Here is a 12,969-nt window from a genome sequence, read left to right as displayed (position 1 = left end):
TTTTTGCAGCTTAAGTCGGAGACTAGATGAAGATGCTTCTGGGGTTATATATATGTCCTCTTTCTTGGTGCTGGAGGAATTGTAGGTCATTAGATAAAAAACAACAATTTGGGATCCATCTTGTTTGGTCCAAGTAACATAAACGTTATGACAACTAATGGATATTTTCACCACTGCTGTTAATATTAGGAAGTCTTCCAAACTCTTCATTAAATGACTGTAGCAATCATTTCGCCTTCTCACATTAAGTTTATTGTCATTTTCTATGGCACGGCATCAAATTAATGTCTTGCTGCTGCTCATATCAGGTTTTTCCCAACAGCTCATCCTGGTTTAATTTGCTTTACGCCAGTAATTTGCAAATGAGTGAAAGTGAGAGATCAGATGTTTTTTCAAGTGCATGAGGAAAACCAGATGTCTGTCGGGAAGATTTATCTATCTCTCTACAAGAAAATGCTTCAAACAGCTGGATGGGTACTTTTGAGTGGGCATTTAATGTTTGAAAAAATTGAATTTGAGGCCTGGAAGATGTCTGGTCAGAAATTGGCTTCATGCTTTTGCACTAGTCAACATTCTTAGGACAACAACTACGAAGGGAGCTGAAACTTCTGATACAGCTATTAAGTAATTAGTTTTGTTTTTTTTTCAATTGCACAAGTTGTAAATGAAACAGATAAGTTCTCAAGGGCATACAGATAACTGCAAGAAACAGCCTTAGTTAAGCAAAACTGTCCTCTTCATTGCTCATTCAACAACTCTGAGAAGTCTCTGTATGCTATGTAGTGAGAGATAAGTTCAGAGTTATATTTGATTTAGTAAAGATTTAGTAGCCACTTTAACCATAATAATCAATATCAAGGAATGTAAGGCAGCAAACACCTTTTATACGTTTGATAAGTGGAGGAATTGTCAGCATAACTATTTAGCCTGTGACAAAAATAAGAATCATAGAATCACAAGGTTGTAAAGGACCTATAAGATCATCTAGTCCAACCATCCTCCCATCAGCACTGCCACCACAAGCACTAAACCATATCTCGCAGCTCCTCATCCAGACGCCTCTTGAACACTGCCAGGGACGGCGACTCCACCACCTCCCTGGGCAGCCATTCCAGTGCCTGACCACTCTCTGAGAGAAAAAGTTCTTCCTTATGTCCAACCTAAACCTCCTCTGCTACAACTTGTGGCCATTTCCTCGGGTCCTGTTTGTTGCCTGGGAGAAGAGGCCAAATCCCTCTCCACCACAACCTCCCTTCAGGCAGTTGTAGAGTGCAATGAGGTCTCCCCTGAGCCTCCTCTTCTCCAGACTGAACAATCCCAGCTCCCTCAGCCGCTCCTCATAAGACTTGTGCTCCAGACCCCTCACCAGTTTCGCTGCCCTTCTCTGGACACGCTCCAGGACCTCAATGTCTTTCCTGTAGTGAGGAGCCCAAAACTGAACACAGTACTCAAGGTGCGGCCTCACCAGTGCTGAGCACAGGGGGATGATCACCTCCCTGCTCCTGCTGGCCACACCATTTCTAATGCAGGCCAGGATCCTGTTGGCCACCTGGGCATACTGTTGGCTCGTGTTCAGCCGAGCATCAACCAACACCCCCAGGTCCCTTTCCTCTTCACAGTCATCCAGCCACCAAGCCTGTAGTGCTGCATGGGGTTGTTGTGCCCAAAGTAAAGGACCCGGCATTTGGCCTTGTTGAACCTCATGTCATTCACTTCAGCTCAGTGATCCACTTTTGTTCATCCATTAGCAGTCTCTTGAGGGCTGGGTTTGGGTTTTTTTTTTTGTTTGCTCAAACTTTCTCTCATTACAAGTGATGGACCCTTCTTCTGCATGGATAATTTGAAGCATTATCATCTCCTCCCAGTGTGCTAGTTGACTGTAAAAATAGATAGTACAGCTTGGAAACAATCTATTTAAATGTGCCTAGAGTGGTTATATATCTTGGTTTTATGTATGTTTGTTTTTTAAACCACTTACAATTTGCTTGAGAAAGACAAAACAGGAGGTGCACCCTACACTAAAATATAGTATCTGTTTTGGACATGGGTACTGGTGACTCAGAACCACTCAGAACGGGAAGAGAATTGAAGTCATGTGCTAACAAATAAAGCACAAAGTAGCAATATATTAACAAATGTCTGTATTGTCAAACTGGATAATTAACTTGCCATGCCTACTGCAGGGATGAGCGAGGGGAGAAGCTGACTCATTTTGAGAGACATGTTTGAAGTAGTGAAGCCAGTAGTGAAATAAACTTACCTAGTGCCCTTTAGAAAGGACTGTATCTTAACATTTTGAATTATAGATTATTATTATTAAATAATTACTATACATGCATAGAAACCTGTGATCAGATTGGTATTTGTTAACAAGTGTCTGCAATAACCACAACATGAGATTTTTGCTCGGTTTCAAAGAAGTCTAAATCTCAACTGCTTGTTGATCAAGGAAATTGGTACAAATCAGGTTTTAAAAAATTGTCTGGACTTGAAGAAATGTTGTAGATTAATGACTTTTATAAAGTGGAGTATTTAAGTGGGAAGAAGAGGAAATAGAAACTGAAGTACAGAATATTTGGAATGTAAGATGGCCACTAGAAAAATCTGTCTTGCGCAGCTGAAGATAATCAGGCATTTGTCCGAAATCAGGCTAGCTTTGAAACAGCCTCATTACTAGGCAGGTGGTTACGTGTGGAGATAGGCTGAAAATGCTTGTGTTCTGTCTTTAGAAACACTCAAGAAAACGTGCTTTTCATGTGGAGGTGACAAAGCGTTTTATAGATCCCACATGGTCCAAAAGGAGCTTTATATCTATGAGGCATTCAGTATCTACAGGCATAAAAATTGAAACCAAGTGTAATGAGAGTTGGCTGAAAGATTCTGCTCTGCTAATAATGTTCCTTTGAAAGAGGTCTGAGAGTACAGAAATCGAAGGATTTTCTTTACATTGTCCCAATATTCAGAAAAGGCCATGTGGGAGGATTATGTTCTTGTTGCCATGGTACTGGTGGGAACCGAGGCACCAGGAGATCTATTATGAGATTCAAATGAAGAGGAACTAAAATAGGCTTATACAGAATATGGGTCTGGTCAAACAGCTGTCTCTATTTGCAAAAACTCTGAATTTAGGGGATGTTTTGTAATTCACGTTGACGGTGTAGTAGGGAGTTAACAAAATTTAATTCAAGAGCACAGGAAAAGGGAAGATGGCATTTAATCTCTGTCATTCACGTTTTCTGATTTTGCACAGTGCTGTTCTCAAACCACTTGCTTGTGAGCTCCAAGATACAAATTTCCAGGTGGTCACAGCAGCCTGGCTGAAGAGCACTATGGACAACAAGCAATGCTCTCTACTGAGCAATTGCCTCGCCATGTGGGTACTTCACTGGCAAGGACAAACTTTTTCAGCCGGATGCATGTATCCTTCAGCTGTTACTGCGTGATCTTCCACCTCAGCCTTGCTTACCTCATGCCCCATAAGACTGAAGGGAGGTTGCTATCTGTTGCCTGTGTTTTCTCGTATCGTTATTGCTGCAGCCTTTCCGCCTGCTGGGGCAGCAGGAAGTATTCTGCCACGTGCTGTGACTGTACCACCATCCTCCTGTTATCAGAGCTCAGGTCTCCTGCTGACAAGTCACAAAGCTGTAGCCCAATTGGAGCTCAAGCCTGCTGCTCTTGATGCAGACAGCACATTCCTCAGCATTTACTGTTTCGATTGCTGTTATCAGTACATGCTTCAACCCTTGCTACTTCTTGTGCTTCCGTATTGTTTTTGTTTTTTTGCAGCCCCCTACAGTAGACCTTTCTAATCGAGGACATGTCCTGGTGCAGAACAGTCTGGCTAACATTTTCAGAGACCGTTACTGGAAAATCACATGTGAAATTCTGCTAGTAAATATCGGTGTAGTAGTGGTACTATCCAACACTTTGTCTGGTAGTACAGAAACTACCAGAAAGTACAAAAATCACACCAACTTAAAGTGTATAAAAATAAAGGTTGCAGTCTCTCAGATTTGAACTGTTACTGATGTGGACCTGTAAGTATTTTGGTTTTACCATCTGCAAAGTCACATTTCTAGAAACAAGAAAATCAAATGTATGAGTTGTCTCTTGGGAAGCAGTAACTGAAAAGGATTTCACTGCCTTCCAGAACTTGAAGGGAGCATATAAACAGGAGGGGAATAGCTACTTACAAGGGTGGATAGAGATAGAACAAGGGGGAATGGTTTTAAACTGAGACAGGAGAGGTTTAGGTTAGATATTAGGAGGAAGTTTTTCACACAGAGGGTGGTGATGCACTGGAACAAGTTGCCCAAGGAGGCTGTGGATGCCCCATCCCTGGAGGCATTCAAGGCCAGGCTGGATGTGGCTCTGGGCAGCCTGGTCTGCTGCCCTGCACATAGCAGGGGGGCTGAAAAAGTGGATGATTATTATGGTTCTTTGATTCTGATTCTTTTATTTAAGGATTGTTTGGAATACACAGCTTGACATAAGCAAACTCTTGGTGTCATTCTGCAGTGAAGAGCACTGATGCAACAAGCGAATACAAATGGAATGTGTTATGGTGAGTTTATGTTCTGCCATAGAGTTCTGATGAGAACAGTATGAAAATGTTATGCTACTGGGAAGGCAGTGGGGCTGACATTTTAAAGTGTTGAAATCAGAAATTTCTGACCATAAGGAGAAAAAGCACTGTTTTGAGGGATAAAGAAAATCCTTTACAGTGTGGGATCCAGGGGAGATTATTTTGATTGCCAAGCAGAAAACTGAAAAGTGTATAACACAAGAAGAAACCATGCCAAAGAGCATGGTGGGAACTGTGGGGCTTTTTAAATCTGGACAAAGAAGACAATAGCAATTGGATGCTGAAGCCAAGCAAATTCAGATAAGAAATTGAAATAAAGATTCTTAATCCCCTTCAACCACTTCTCCATCCCACTTCAACCACTGCATTCACTACTTGTGCTCAGTCCCAGAGGTCCTCATCTCTTCTGTCTGATATTCATTGCAGTTAGCAGATGTAATCACTGAATCCCTTCTTTGTGCCAGCTGTGGCAACACGTGTGGTACAAAGCTGAGGCTGCAGCACTCGCTCACAGCTAATGGTCTTTTTTAGGTCCACGGTCAGCTGAAGCTAAAGCTTGTTAAAAGAATCAAGGTTCCGCACAGAAGTTCTTAGAACCTGGAGTTCCCAAATCCAGTTTCATTTACAAGGAGTCTTCTCTTGGAGATTGGAAGGCTGCAGGAAGGCCTCACTGCGACCTCCCAGTACTTGAAGGGAGCTTATAAACAGGAGAGGGCCCGACTTATAAAGCCACCTGATAGCGAAAGGGCAGGGGGGAATGGCTTTAGGCTAAAAGAGGGGAGCTGAAGGTTGGATGTCAGGAAGCCATTCTTGACTCAGAGAGCGCTGAGGTGTGGCACAGCTGCCCAGAGAAGCTGTGGCTCCCCGTCACTGGAGGCTCAAGGCCAGGTTGGATGCGGCCTGGGCAGCTGAGCTGGTGGGGGCAGCCCTGCCACAGCACGGGGTTGGGGCTGGACGGGCTGTGAGATCTCTTCCAGCCACCTCCATGATTTCATGACGTCTGATAAAAAGCATTCTAGTTCTACTTGTTTCAGTGCCCTTTTCTGAAGTTTACTTCTTTTGTTTCTATATTGTAGTTAATGTTTATTCCTTTCTATTTAGGTATTAATACACATAATCTTAACTATATCCTTAGCTATATGCTGTATGTAAACTAAAGCGTTAACAAATCTCCCTCTTTTCCTACCAGGATGCATTATACAGCCTTGAAGCTTACAAGTTCTTGACCAAAAACTGCCTTAGATCTTCCTTCCTTCATTTTTTAATGCAGCTCGTGCAGCTAATATGCACAGCTGTCATCAGAACAACTTTCCAGCTCCGAGATTTAACAATAACCGATTGATATCTTATTTAAATTACTCGTGGGTGATAGAAGAAGAGGAAAATTTATGGTTTCGGTCACAGTGCCATCCAGCCTCCTGACCGTCCTTCAGACTCAGCTTCCCCCTCACTGAAGCTGTGGCTCCCAAGAACCTCTTAGCTATAAAGAACAGAGCTGCAGAATGAAGAAGTGGCTACACTTTGTCATTTCTATTCCTTCTGCCTCTCAACTGTAGAATATGTCAGACATAAAATCCACATACTACCATGAAAGCTAAATGGCAGTTTAATAGCACTCCATAATCCCAAGTCATTTTAAAAGCAGTCCATGTGACTCCAACTTCACCCCGATACAAAATGCAGCAGTGCCTGTTGGCAGAATGTGGCAATAGTTTCATAATGCGTACAGCTGCATTGCTTAACAGCAGAAGTTACAAAGCGTGTCCCACCCTGTGAAGGACAAGAGATAAGTGAGAAGCAGCGTATCCCTTCTGCCCAGACTAACCTTTCAGCTTTACCATCTCACTCAAATGCTGGGTCATTCTCAGCTGTTGTCTTCTGAGGTACTGCTTGATCCTTGGTCTGCCTGTTCCTGCCACAGCTTCCTGTGGATAAAGCCTTCCTCTAGGCAGACTGCCTGCAGCCCTTCTGCTCACCAGTGCGTCTGCAAGGCCCCATCTCTGAATGCTCCTTTTTCACACTTCTCCATTTCCTTGGTCTGGCCAAAAAGTAATTGTTCTTCCCACAGATCAGCTGTTTAGCCAAAGTCTTTGCCATGTTCAGCTCCTTTCAGAGCACATGCTAGCAGTGCTCAGGCTTGGGAAAAAAAGCCATCAGACAGAACATTTCTTGGTTGTTACCGGGATGTTGTTCAGAGCGTCATGTGTAAGGTGAGCCAGACACCAAAATGTTGAACCTATCTGCACATCTGTACTATAATGGTGTCCTAAATCTCCTCTCTGTCCTTTCCTACCGGAGTCACCCTGCAGCTACAGTTTGCCAGGGCCCACTCCAGAGCTGGTTCTCTCTGCTGATCGTGGAATCATAGCTCAGGTTGGAAAAGACCTTAAAGATCATTGAATCCAACCACGACCTAACTAACAACCCTGATGGCACCACGTAACAAGGTGGGCATCATTCAGGAGCCTCATCGAGGCAGCAAGTGACTCTGTACAAACTCTCTGAGGCTACTATAGAAAAATAAAACAGTCAGCAGTGTTTGCCTGTGAAAAAGCTATGGTTCCAACCGAGTGCGAGATGCAGCACACCACAGATGCCAGCCCAGGGCTACTGATTTGGGTGCTCCCAATGGCAAGCGTATACCCACTGCCAGCTGTTCCTAAGTCAAACACAGGAAAGCTCAGAGTGTGCACCACAGGAAAAAAAACCAAACCAAAACCAGCAATGGCCAAGAGGTCTCCTTAGGAGTTTGTGTGATCTGATAACAGTAGGAAAAGGAGCTGGATTTAGCAGAACCCGTGACGAACAGGAACTGTGGAGTTTCTCGAGGAACAAGACATAAGTGGAAAAGGAGGATGAAGATGATACCTTGTCTTGTGGCCATGTTTTCTGTTTTCTGATCACTTTTAGAGAGTTCTCAAAGAGAGGGTAGGGTTAATCTTTCTCTACAGGAGGATGAACATGCCCATGGATGCCTCCCATTGGGACACACCAGTAAGTAGAGGAAAGGGTGTAGTCTGGGGAAACAAGAGTAAATAGGTAACCCGATTTTATCAGAAAGGAGGTCAGTACCTACAGGCCCATCCTGTAGATACAACATAATGAAACGTAACCGTGTCTCAAGGGGAGGAGGCAGCCAAATATTTCTGTCTGATTGGACATGCTTAACTCCAGCATTAAGTCAGATACAAGTGGGCTCTATACTTGCACTTGCTCCATCTGAAACATCTGCAGTTCTGCAGGGATAAACCCGAATTAACTTTTGATGCACAAATTGATTCTCAGCCCTCCAGTCCAAGTGAGCGGTGCAGCTCACACCGCCCTGCTTTGCTGGCTGGTGGTTGCAGAGCCCGTTACTGAAGTGCCCAGGTGTCCTATGGCCTTTCCATAACAACTTGCCTTTCCGTTCTCAGCTGCCTATTTTTAGAGCTTTATCAGTATCTTGCTAGGAGCGTGCTGAAGAGCTTTGCTCAGGGCCAGCTGTAATCACTTGTTTGTATAAAAGAGCACTACAGGGCTGGTCTGCTCTACAGCAGCTCCCAGTCAAATGAAACCAGCACTGTTTATTCTGTTTGCGTGCCTTTTCCCTGCCTTCTCTTTACTTTTCAACATAAATTGTTGGGAAATGTTGCTTTGCATTGATTTTGTGTCATGAGGGATTGTTTCCATTTATAAAAAATATTTCTGTATACGGTGTATCCGTTGTATACTTTTGGCAATCTTAAATCTTAGAAGATTTTTCCATAGCCTGGATGTGAGGCCTCCAGGCTCACCACAGTCCATTCTGTAAAGCTCACTCCTTTGGAAAAAGCTGTAGAAGAGAATGAACTACAAACTCTGTAAACTCTGACACTTTGAAGAACAAACCATGAGGTGAGATGGAGCCCAGGGCTGGGCAGCTGCAGGTGTCTGAGTAACTTCCAGAGGCTCCCGAATCTTCCCTTGTCCCTTCAAATCTCTTAAGTGGCACTGCAAAATATGAATTCTCCAAATGAGGTGACTGTTACAACACCACAATTTATATGTTGTTTCCCTGGTAATATTTGGTGTTTCTATTTGATTTGTTGGCCATTTTTGCCACCGCAACGTGCTGACATGCAGGACAGTTTATGAAATATTGTATGCAAACATGATGTGATTTTAGGTTGTTTATGTACTGTTGTATCCTAACCTTGCCTTTGTATTGGAAGTGTTTAACTTAGAAGCCTTTGCAAGGAGCAAAAAGCTGTTGCTGGCCTTTTTTTTCCTTCAAAGTAACACCTTCCCTTAATTGGGAATACGGGCTGAGCGCTGTAAATAATTTCAAGTAAGTGCAAACCCTGGGCTTTCCAACTGTAGGAAGGTGAAGAGGCATCCCATCCCTATTACTTGCTCAAGGGAGATTACTTGCCCAAGGGAGTACAAAAAACAAAGAAAAAAAGAATATAACCACTGAGATCAAGAGCAATGTATTATTTTATAATTTGGACAAGCATTATACAGAGTGTAAAGTCCCACCCCAAAAACGATGTAGTGTCACAGGTGTTTTCCCTTGAAAAAGCGAGCATCCAGTCTTATAGGATTTAAGTGGAAAGAAGTATCTTTAGCAATGTGTATACCACATGAACCATAACCTCCACAACTCCAAGATAGATTACAGCAGTTCCTAAATCTTGGGTCACTTCAAGTCCATAGGAAGAAATTGTTCACACAGAGGGCAGTGAGGTATATGCCATAGGCTGCCCATAGAAGCTGTGGATGTCCCATTCCTGGAGGTGTTCAAGACCAGGCTGAATGGAGGCTGACAATCCTGCCTGTGACAGCGGGCTAGAACTGGATGATCTTTGAGGTCCCTTCCATCCCAAGCCATGCTATGATTCTGTAAGTCTTTAACGTGCTCTTGAGTCAAAACACAGGTTGGTCAAGAGATGACATTTGTCCTTGCATTTTTCTGTCAACACCATGATTCATTTTGTAGGACTGGTTGCATAAGTTTACAAGACAGTTCATCCTGTATTTGCAGCTATTGCCCTGGTGGGACTCCAACGTGCCATCCTTAGGAAAAAAATCTAGGTACAGTTTGCTTAAAAACATGCTGAAGATAAAACTTTAGCAGATATGATGCCTTGAAAAGCCCAAACGTTCACTCAGAGATATCCGGTCTCAACACGAATCCAAAGTTTTGGAAGAAAAATATCGTTGTGGAAGTACAAAGTGAACAAACTATTCAATGAAGAGCTGCATTAGAGATTTTGGTATGCTTCAAATGACACTCAGCAAACCTGCGCTGCCCTTGGTGACACACTGTACAGGGAAAGGCTTGAACTCCAAACGAGTGCAGGATACCTACACTTTTCTTTGTCTTTTTTTTCTTAAATATATTACCAGGTTTCAAAGCTGCCTGTTTCTCTGCAGTAGGAAGGAACCATCAAGCCTTGGAGTTAGGAATTCCCCTGCTGTGCCCTACTTCCCTCACTCACCAGCCGCCCTTCATACTCAGCCAGCTCTCCTGTTTGCCTGCCCCACGCTACTGTTGGGAGTGCCCTCACTGGCACACCAGGCTCCACTGGCTCAGCAGGGCATTGCCCAAAGGCTGGTAGGGCTCAGCAGCAGCTTTGGGATCACCGTGCATTTCTGCTTGCCCAACTGCTCTCCTGGTGCAGCACCCAAACACAGCACAGTGTGCGCTTACCATGTCTGCTGGTTGTCAGCATTGCAGGCTGAGGGCCCGACTGCAGGGATATTTCAAGGCTGGAATCTCCAAGCTTGAAATCAAGGCCTTCAGCACCTCCTTGAAATGGTGTTTTCCACGTAGCTCTGCACTTCCCCTTTTCAGTTCAGAACAGCTGCCCCTCACATTCCCCCCGGAAGGGAACACCAGCGGAGGTGCCATCATGATGCAAGACGGGTCTGAGGAGGAAGTGGAAGAGGGGAAAATGCCAGCAGAGTAGGGACGCTCCTTGGACCTGAGGAGGGCACCCATTTCCTACAGATGCTCACATGGGGCTGCTCATCCACCCTCCTTGGCAGTAAATTACAGGGGAACATGACAGGTGCTGCAGAGAAGACAATGTTATTGGAGAGTAAACGAGCTGGAAATAAACACTCTTAACGATGAGTTATCGACCTCAAGTTGTGTTTCGAGGAAAAATAAAAACCCACTTTGGACAGAAGTGATTTTACAGTGTATCATGTACCATTAACTCACTGCACCCGCCTGGTTAACTGCCTGCTGCCACAGGCACTGCTAATGAGCCGCAGATTTTTGGCATCAGACCAGGGCGGCTCCAGGTAAGTAAAGCTTACTTTAGTTGCTTTATTTACATAAAGGTCTGGGCCCTCCTTCCCACTTTCCTCTCTGCCCTGCGCCCACACAGCGTGAGCACGGGCAGCCTGCCAGAGGAGCTGCCTCCGCTCTGGCCTGCACATGACAGCAGGCCTGCTGCTGAGAGGAGAGCCTTGCCCGACACGGCTCAGCTCTTCCCACACATGCCCTTGCTCTGGTTTGATGTGCTCCCAAGGTAGCAGGTCTGTGTGCTTTGAGGGCAAAGTTTATCTTCATTGGACGCCCCAAGCTCAGAACCTGGCGCATACAGCGCCCAGCTGCTGGGGCTGGCTGGGCCTGATTGCAGTTGCACGCAGCTGAGCTGCCGCTGGCCCACCATGGTGTCCCCAGGCCCGAAATCATTGCACGTTTCAAGTTGGAAGGGACTCGCAAGGATCATGGAGTCCAACTCCTGGCTCCACACGGCACCGCCCGAAATCAAACGTTACATCTGAGTGCGGTGTCCAAACGCTTCCTGAACTCCCGCATGCTTAATGCCATAACCACAGCCCTGGGCAGCCCATTCCGTGCCCACCGCCCTCTGGTGCAGCCCTCTCCCTAACCCTCAGCTGTCCCTCCCCTGACAGCTCCATGCCATTCCCTCGGTCACTGTCACAGAGAGCAGAGCTCAGCGCTGCCCCTCTGCTCCCCGTGAGCAGCTGCAGCAGCCATCAGGCCTCCCCTCAGCCTCGTGATCCCTTTCCTGCCATCCAACCAAGCATTTGCCCTACCGGCACACCCTATCTTCAAGAAATGAAATGATGCAGCGTTATGGGAAAGGTCACGGTGAGCTCATGTTGTTTTCTTCCTTATCTGAATGTTCATGGTTTTAGTAGGATGCCTCGGCTATATCAGAAAGGGCAGGTACCCTCTGAAAAGCTTTTCTATGCACCATCTGATTACTAATCCCTTTTTCCTCGGATTCACAATCTAGAATGTGATGATAAACTTCTCATGGGAGGGGTAGTTACTGATAAGCAACCACTGCTTGCCTACAGCCACTGCAAAGCCCAAAGGAAAACCGTCAGTTTCTGTTCATATTCAATTAATGCATTACCCGAATCAGTTTCCACCTTTCTGCACAATAATGGCTACTTGGTGACGAGCTGCAGGTTTGCAGTTTCTTTATGCTTACTACTATTCTTCCAGTTTGAAATACTGAGCCAAAAACATCTGCCAAGAGATTTTAAATACACAGACTCTAAACAAACATTAATTTGTTGGGTTTTTTTAATCTTCACTCGTAGCTCAGGTTCTCGGTCTTTAAATAACCAGTAGTTGTTATCAACTTTCCCATTTGATCCAAGTCTCCTCCTCACATTTCTCTGCCAGGGCTTCAAGAAAACAATTGTACCAACAATTGTACTCAAACCCTCTCGCTGAGCTCTACTTTGTGGCATTTAATTAATGACAGAGTGAGATACCTATCAATTAAAATGTCCGCCCATAGAGCCAAGATGTTTGTGCTAGGACACATTCTTGGAATAATTCATAGTTTTAACCTGCCCAGTTTACAGAAGTCAGAAGTCACATACCGTACTTTCTGATCACCACATGTAGCTTAACTGTTTGAAGTTAGGCTCCCCAAGTTCTCTGTTATGCCTTGAAAATGCACCGTGCTTCCTCCAAGTACAAAGCTTTACAGAAACAGGGTGAAGCTCTATCTCTGAGGAGCATTTGCTGTTAGTAGTCCTGCTGTCTTCTCAGCTCTCCTATGAAATGGACCCAAGAAGGAACTCCAAATCCTCTGTGCTCGGCTTCTGCTCCTGTCAGTGGGACGGTGACAAAAAGCTCCCACAAACATCATCCTTAGTGCATCAGCTTTCTGGATGCAAACGGACCAGTCCAGAAGCTCCCGTGAAGCAATTGTTTGGAACTCTACCTTTGTGGGGTGAATTAAAACATTTGTACTCATCAGAATTAATTCTCTGTTTTCATTTTTGGGGTATTTGTGTGACAGTTTTTTTACGTTTGGTTTAAGAGAGTCCTTCAGTTCTGAGAGACAACAGGAGTGGAAGCCGATGTGACCCACGTAGCATATTTATCTCAAACTGCTAGGAAAGCTTGCAGTGTCTCTCGT

Source organism: Tetrao urogallus, assembly GCF_951394365.1.
Source record: "Tetrao urogallus genome assembly, chromosome: 1".
Taxonomy (NCBI): Eukaryota; Metazoa; Chordata; class Aves; order Galliformes; family Phasianidae; genus Tetrao; species Tetrao urogallus.
This window is presented reverse-complemented; position numbering follows the sequence as displayed.